At 45.7% G+C, this 7,996-nt stretch overlaps 1 protein-coding gene across 1 annotated transcript in view; it reads right to left on the bottom strand.

Moving 5' to 3' along the window:
• The window catches only part of PAX9 (paired box 9), a 20,245-nt gene extending 19,796 nt beyond the window's left edge, over positions 1–449 (bottom strand). Inside the window, exon 1 of the mRNA XM_017858956.1 lies at positions 116–449. The gene's annotated coding sequence lies outside the window, so the exon portion shown is untranslated. The remainder of the gene's footprint in view (positions 1–115) is intronic.
• Positions 450–7,996: the final 7,547 nt, after the last annotated feature.

Below are 7,996 nucleotides of genomic sequence, written 5' to 3'. Positions count from 1 at the left end.
GGGGCGGCTAAAAGGAGCAGTCTCGGGGATTGGGGAGGGAGACAGCCCTCAGGGGTCCTCTGCCCCAGGCAGATCCGGAGTGGGAGAGGAGGACAGGAGGCGCCCACACACTGACCTGCGGCCTGGACTTGGAGGGAATGTGGACGCGCCAGCCCAAGGAGAAGCCGCAAGCGCACCCAGAGGAGCAGAGCGCGACCGGAAGATGCTTGGAGAATAGCTCCGCGGTCTCTCCACCTTCTCATCAAGGAGCCTCACAGTTCAAGAGTCTCTCCGCGACTCCACGAGGTAGCTAGAATGGCAGCGGGTTGGGTCGGGCCCGAGCTCGGAAATGCGTCCCGGCGTTCTGAGGATCCGACAGCGACGGGACCCGAGCCTTGCGGGCGGTGGGATCGGCCCCACCGGCTGAGAGAGCTCGTCGCCCGCTTTCTCCTTGCGAGGGCAGGGGAGGGGCCTGTTGCTGTCTGAAATCCGCTTTTAATTCTCCGCCTGCCTGTTTCCGATCACCCAGGGTTGGTTTTTCTGTTTGCTCACTCCTTCTATTACAATAAAAACAATCGACATTTCTTTTCAGTTTCCCCATATTAGCGTCACTCAGTAATTGTTCCCCACCCCCCTTACCCCACGCGTTGAAGGCGAGCGGGATTGCTGGTATTCTCGCATTTGGAAGTTTTCCGAGCATATAAGCAAATCTTTCCTAAAGACTTTAAAGTAAAAATAAATAACGGCCCGGGAAATTGCCGTGACCCTAACATTACTTTCTGAAAGCAAATTACACCCATTTTTCAGTTTTCAACAGTGGAATTGCTTTCAGAAGGATAGTGTGGAGCTCCATGTGATATGATTACGTTTGTTTATTAAATCCGCAAATGAAAGAGAACATATTTTTATGCAGGGGGCAAAACTCTGGGCTGCGGGATTGCAAGAGCGAACAAGGATCGGATCCCAACAGAGGAAGGGGGGAGCGGCCTAGGGGCAGGGAGGGTCCCTAAGGGGAGGCTGAGCTGATCTAGCCAGAGGGAGGGGGATTTCATCTTGCCAGGGTGGCAGCATTAGCAGAAGTTGCGCAGCTTGGTGAGGAGGACGCAGTCCATGGTCACTATACAGCCGTGAGCTGCAGCGCTCAGGAGAGGTGCAGCTGCGTGTGGGAAAAGCAAGATTGCTGGTTTGAGACCCTGCCCTCAGGTGTCGGCGTGAGGGCTTTGGGGCTGCCTCCTTCCAAAGACCCTATTGGCCTAAATGCTGTCTGGAAAAGATAAACGAGAACCAGGCCAAGCCTCTAAACCCTGGTTTCAGGACTCACATGAAACCTTTCAGGGGCTCCCACTGTGGTCTGAGTTATGTTGAATGCAGCTTTATTGCAAGGTCCAGGTTTCCTGCGGGCTGTGAGGCCCAGCCCGCTGTTCTCTGATCAGAGCCGGGCCTCTGCCCTCTAGGCCCCAAGCTTCGGCTGGGCCCGAACTGCTGATGGAGGGACCAACCCACTCTAGACCCAACTTCTGGCTTCGGAGGAGTCTGAATCAACCCTCAGGCCGGAGTCATCTTGAGGGACACGAGTGTTCTCCCATTTTCAGTGACCCGGGGCTCACTCACTGCGCGTTTCCTCTAGGTGGCATAACACCCTTGCGAGTCGCCCCCAGTCCTGTGCCGTCTGGCGAGTCCTCGCAAGTGAGCAGTGTACTGGGCGATAGGGGGTTGGTGCGCTGCAAAGTCTAGGCGCTGTGTTTCCAGCCTGTCGCCTTCCCCGAGTTCACCCCGCCACCCACCAGCCCCGTGCCGACTCTGAAAGAGGAGACTGGTGTTGCACAGTCCTAGCTAATCCCTCGAAAACAGGAAGCGGAGGCTGGGAGCAGAGGGTTAGCGTCGGAGTCACAGAAAATTTCCCGCAGTCTTCGAGTACCCCAGCCGCCTCTCCCGGCCACCGCACCTTGTCACAGCGCCACCTATAGGAACCAGATTAGATCGCGCTCCCACTGCAGTTTTTGACAAGGTTGGGAACCGCCTTTGAAAATCCACAGAACTTCAAAGCCCGACATTTTTGGTACCCCCTTTCAGATCCCTCTGCACCCTCAACTCTCCATTGACTCCAAAGCTCCGCACCATTCTCCACCATGCTCCAAGGGAAACTCGATCATGTCTTTTCACGATTCACCGAAAACCCACCTTCCATGCCCTACCAGGCTGGATTCTCTTGCGGCGCCCAGGGGCTACTCAAGGACAATGGTAGTGAGCTGTCCTTGCGCCAGGGCAGGAAAGCTGGGGGCGACAAAGAAACTCTGCAGGGAAGGGTGTGAGGAGTGATGGACCCATTCTTCTCCAGTTCATCCTACAATTTGCTGAGGGCTCACGTCTAACACTACAACCATACCAAGGAGGTATTATTCTAGTTCCCGTTTTGCAAGACATTAAATAAGAGCACACAAGACACTTGGATTAAACGAAATCATATTGCTAATTAACAGGGGGAAATCTGAATTCCACCATGTCCCCATTGTTGTTCTCTCCATTTCCCTAATCTGCAGGAGCACCTCACGCTGGAGCCCCCAAAGAAGCCCCCATACTGCAGGTGTCTACGCTGAAAGTGGACACTCTTCTACCCACCTCCACAGTTTAGAAGACAGAATGCTGCCCAAGGCCGGACCCAGAACCCGCAGCAAAGAGGATCTGCAACCTTGTCCCCCTCACTACGGGCCAAGAGTCCACGCCGAGGAGGTCGCAGCTGACTGGGTGAGGGCAGGAGACTGCCTGCACGTCTCCTCCTGGCCCCGGCCATCCAGGGCATCAAGGTGAGGTCCGCAGCCACTGGGGCGGTGCACAACATGTTCCAGGAGCCCCGCGGCCGAGCGGCGCACAGAGGTGCAAGGAGAGGACCGGGAAATACCCTGCTCTTGGCTGTAATTTGTTTCCCGAGTGCCAGGACATGCCCGTGACTCTCAGTGCGCTCTCAGAGCATCAACTCAAGCACCGAAAAAATCCACCTTTGCCTTCTCGGGGATTCTTTCTGGGGTATGCTTGTGTGTGTTTCTTTTTAAGACCACTATAGTGGGAACAAACCAGGAGGTGCCGAGTTGCAATAAAATTAGAACCCGTAATTAACACAGCGAGCTGGGCCCAAGTGGCTCGGAAGTGCACGTGGTGGAGTCAGTTGGCCTTCCTCCGCGGAGTCCGGGCTACAGTTGCGTTTTCTTTCTTTGGAATGCATCTTGGAGTCAGGATCAACTCCTTTCATTCCCTGCAAAGAGCGAATAAATAAATCATTTCATTTATAAAAAACGATAATGATAAAGAGATTTCAGCGCACCCTGGGAGAGGTGGTAGCCAGAAGAGAAAGCACGGAAGGTTGTTAGGGGCAGGGGTCACTTTTACTGCCTTGGGAAAATGCATTTTAGCTGCGGCCTACGCGGAATTCTTTCCGTGGGGATTGGGGATGCGCCTCCGAGTCGAGCCCCAGGGCCAGAACTGCGAAATCCTAAGCTAGTGTTTTCAGGTTTCGGACAAAAACTGCGATCCATACCAGGACCTCACCCTTCGCATTTTGGCGGAGATCACGAAAGCTCTACAGGCCAGCAGGAACCTTGGGGCTAGGGCGGGGCATTCCTGCAACCTCCTGCGCAGGGGTCCTACGCCTCAGGTCTTCTTCCTGGCTGGGGTTGGCCCTACCGGGAATTGGGCAATCTCTAATAGGCCCCTCTACCTGCCGGCTGTTTGCTCCAAGAGGCGGATTTGCGGGGTCCAGGGCGAACCCTTTCCTCTTCCCTTTGCCAGTTAGTGCACCTCCTGCCTGACTAAAAATTCTACCCTCACCAGGACCAACGAAAGAGCTGACCTCTCACCTCCTCCACAGCGGCTGTGGCTTTCTAGACAAGCTGCGTGTCTGAGTCAGTGGCAGAACAGAGTATAACCACCTCTCCATGGGCACGATTGGAAGGCAGTTCTGGGAAAATTGTGAAAGGACCCAACAATGTTTTCAATGGACACACAGAGGCTAAGGGAGAGAAATGTAAAAATGAAATAAATATAATTTCAAAAGCGTTTAACTCTTTAATAAGCCAAGAGGGGTAAAACACAGTACCATCCTTGCAGAGTAAACCAATTTTGCCAGCAGGTACAAACTGTTGTGTTTTTTTCTAAGGAGAGAGGGGAAAAAATGCTGCTTGCATATGATTCACATTTTTCATCAATAAAATGTTTTAAAAGTAATATGAATTAGCCCAATTTTTTTTTTAGTGGGGTGGGGGGAATCAAGCAAGTGTTGCGGATTTTGTTCAATAGATGCATTGTCTTTTGCACAGAGGTAAAAAATAATTTGTAAAGTGTTGTTTATGCAGTGAAGCTACCTACACATTTTAAATCTTAAAGATGGTTAAGTTCATAATGTCATCGCATAATCCATTTTGGTAGTATGTTTATTAAAATCATATTCTTGGCAGGACATTTAATAAAATCAGACTAATTAGCAAGGAAGGGTATAGTCGACAAAAAGGACAAAGAAATCTCTTAAGTAGAAAATTTAGAAAAATAAAGAAGAGTGTTTAGACAATACTAATCCTTCATGTTTTATTCCAATTCCTACAGTTCTGTTTACTGTAGTTCTTATGCATTAAAGTGCTACAGTTTGGGTTCTGTTTCTATGCAATATTCAGACTGTAAATTTAATGGCTGCAGGGGGAGAGGAAGGATTGCAAAAACCAGAGATTAGCACCAGAAATGCTGGACCAGTGTCCTATTATTGATGCAGCCATACTACTGAGGCTACCATTCTTGTCAGACTTCTAGGATGGATATAGAGGACTGCGGAAGAAGGCTACTTCTATTTCCCGCAGGATCAAAATGCCAGCCAATACATCGGGTGACCGGTGAGCCACTTCTTAGAAGGATAGAAAGCCAAGGTCATGGCCACAGGGGACCTTTAAAAAACCCCATAACACCTTCCTGCAGGACCAGAGGTGTGAATCTGATGTTCTGGTGAGCTGACAACACAGATTCCCTTAGCAGTTTTTATTGCCTGGGTGATTCATATTCAATTCCTTTGGGATTGAGTTCTGCCCCGCCACATGGTTCCATTCTTGGAGACATCCCTTTCACTAGGAAAAGAAATAATGATCCCATTACTCCATGTTAAAAAACCTTCATAATGCCAGCTTAAAGCTAAAAACGAAATCCCTGAAAGTCAGAAAATAGAAAAGTCAAAATTCTTTTAGTCTGTTCAAATCACCCTGCTTCCCGGGCTATATAATGCATGGTACATTTACAAGCCTCCCCAGCAAGGCCATTCCAGCAACCAGGCACTGTTGCTGCTGTGTTTAAAGGGGAAACACTGGAGCACCACTTGACTTGGCAGATTTTCCATTTGCAGTTTGAATGTTTCATGCCAGTAGATTTCAGCACTTTCTTGCTAAAGTACTATACCACATGCATTGGCAAATGATTTAAAACTTAAATAAAGCAAATTAACTTATAGGTAATGAAAAGCAATTCAAAACAAGAGACATTCACTCTGCAAATGTTTTACATACCTCGAAGATTTTCCAGGTACCTAAAGCTCTCTAAATCCAGCTGTATCATTCTAGAGCAGTGCTATACATTTCTCCAACTCTGACAGAAAATGAAGTTCTTCAATGGTAACTGATGCAAATAGGTATATTTTCTTCAACACTTCCCTAATTTTTATTTTAGAATTAAACATCCATCCAGTTTTCCCAAGAGGAAAAAATATAGTCAGTAGAAAGATGTGTTATTTAAATTCTGTTTTAAAATTCAGACATAGCTCATTTATGGATTATAACTTCCAGAAAGAGTCTCCCCTACCTCTTATTTCAATTTTAAAGTAGCTAAAAGTATGAATTTTCTTTTAGAACCAGGCTTATCTATAATATTTTAGCTGTGAAACAAAATTATTTAAGACTTTCTGTTTCTCTTACATCAGAAGGGATATATATATATTCATATACACACACACACACGCACACACACACACATATATATGCAGAAAACAGAGGGTTAACCTGGTAGAGTTGTGTGTAAGTTGAGCCATGGCTTCTGGCCACAACATGCACATGATACGTGTGTTTCATCATGGAACTGCTAAGGCACATGAGGGTTTTGGGGGATAAAGGTATTAGGTACATAGGAGACATCATTATTTCTATTAGAGCAATTAGTCTCATGGAGAAATATATACCCTTAGGGCAAAATATACATTGAGTTCTATAAAAGGAATGAATAACATACACTTGGACATCACTACATAAAAGCTGCACTTTTTTCCTCTACAGGAACATTTTTTTGTGTCAATAAAAATGATGAAGGCAAAGCTAGGCAGCCTGGACGTGTCACCAGAACTCAAGGTATCATTTGGGATTTCATAACTCTATGACCCAGCTGTCCAAAAAAAAAAACTCAAACATATATTTTTAAGCCCTCGTGAAGACATGCTTCTCATTATACAGCTAAGCCTCAATTAACCAGATAACTCAGGAAAGTATTTGAAGGAGGACATGGTGTCTCCTGAACATTTTCTAATGTCTTTGAACAAAACAGAATATAAGAAAAGGAAGTGTGTGCATGTCGTGCTGTACCTTACAATTTTTTGACATGAAAAACACTTTAGAAATCAACTCAGGTCATTTTCATGCCTTCCCCAGAATATAGTATAAGAGGATTAGTTCAGAAAAGTGAATCCAAATGAATGCGTCTTTGATAACCACACCTTTCTGGTAAATATAATACTTAGGTAGAGCAGAATGGGGATCATTATATATTAATGTGACAATAGTGAAAATCAAGATAATCTGAAAAGCTGGTTCTTGGGTGAAGAACAGTATTTTGGGAAGGAGGATGAAAAGGGAAGAGGGAATTGTTTTTGTCATAGATTAAAGAAAAGACATTTTTTCTCCCTTACCCTAATCCACCCCCACCACTCCATCTAGGGAAACCCAAATGAATGCTGGGATTAATAGCAGAGGGATATAAACATCATAAATTAAATTCACTGCTATTTTTGCTACAACAAATATTGCCAACAAGTTTGCATATATGTGTGTGTCACAATACATTTAATCAACTCATTTATAAGAAAAATTTGTCAACTTATCTTTGAAGATAACCCACAGTATGAGATTTTCAGAAACATGTCAAGCTCAAAGGACTGAATTTAGACCCTTATTTGCTTCTTAAGTCTGCTAAAGATACATACATGTTCAGCCTATGGGCTGCACTGTAGGTCCATAGGCCTTTTCTTCCCTGTCCTTCCTGGAAGTCAGTACCGACTTGGGGAAACACAAAATCTTTATTTTGATGCATGTTATCACTTGTGTCTAAGAACCTGGCATTAAGAAATGGTAATGAAAATTACTGCAACCTGTACCAGCCAACTAAGGAAAGTTACGGACACTAGGAGAGTTTGCTTTTTATAGTACTTTATGCTATACTTCTCTCTTGCCTTAACTGCATCCCTACTCCTTTCTCTGAGATTCTTTCTTTCTTTCCTTCTTTCTCTTTCTTTTCTTTTCTTTCTTTTTCTTTCTTTTCTTTCTCTCTCTCACACTCCCCTACACATTCTGCACCCATAACTCCCTAGAAGAAAGCAGCATTTTACATAAGATTTTGGTTTTTAAAATGTTCTTTCTAGTTAAAATTCCAAGAAATATTTGAAGGCACACCAGAAAACTAAGCATAACATTACCAAGAAGAGTTCCAGCAACATTATAAAGCAGTTAGCTTTCTTCATCCAGATTCCTAAACCCATCATAAATGCATGTATGCCTGGATCTATCTTGGAGCTTATATTTTAAACAATCCGTGAAAAAGTACATCCAGACTTTTACATGGTTTGGAGAAACTAGCATGCAGCTAACACAAAGTCAACCTTTGCCATCCGTACTTGCTCACAAATCCCCAAAAGCAGGTAGACTGACCTTAGCTACACCACATTAAGGAAACACGAGCTCCCACCAATCCAAAGTGGAGTTTGGGGCGATGAGAAGCCACTCAAAGTTAT

Source organism: Rhinopithecus bieti, unplaced genomic scaffold (genome assembly GCF_001698545.2).
Source record: "Rhinopithecus bieti isolate Rb0 unplaced genomic scaffold, ASM169854v2 scaffold_2435, whole genome shotgun sequence".
In the NCBI taxonomy this organism is placed as follows: Eukaryota; Metazoa; Chordata; class Mammalia; order Primates; family Cercopithecidae; genus Rhinopithecus; species Rhinopithecus bieti.
This window is presented reverse-complemented; position numbering and strand designations above follow the sequence as displayed.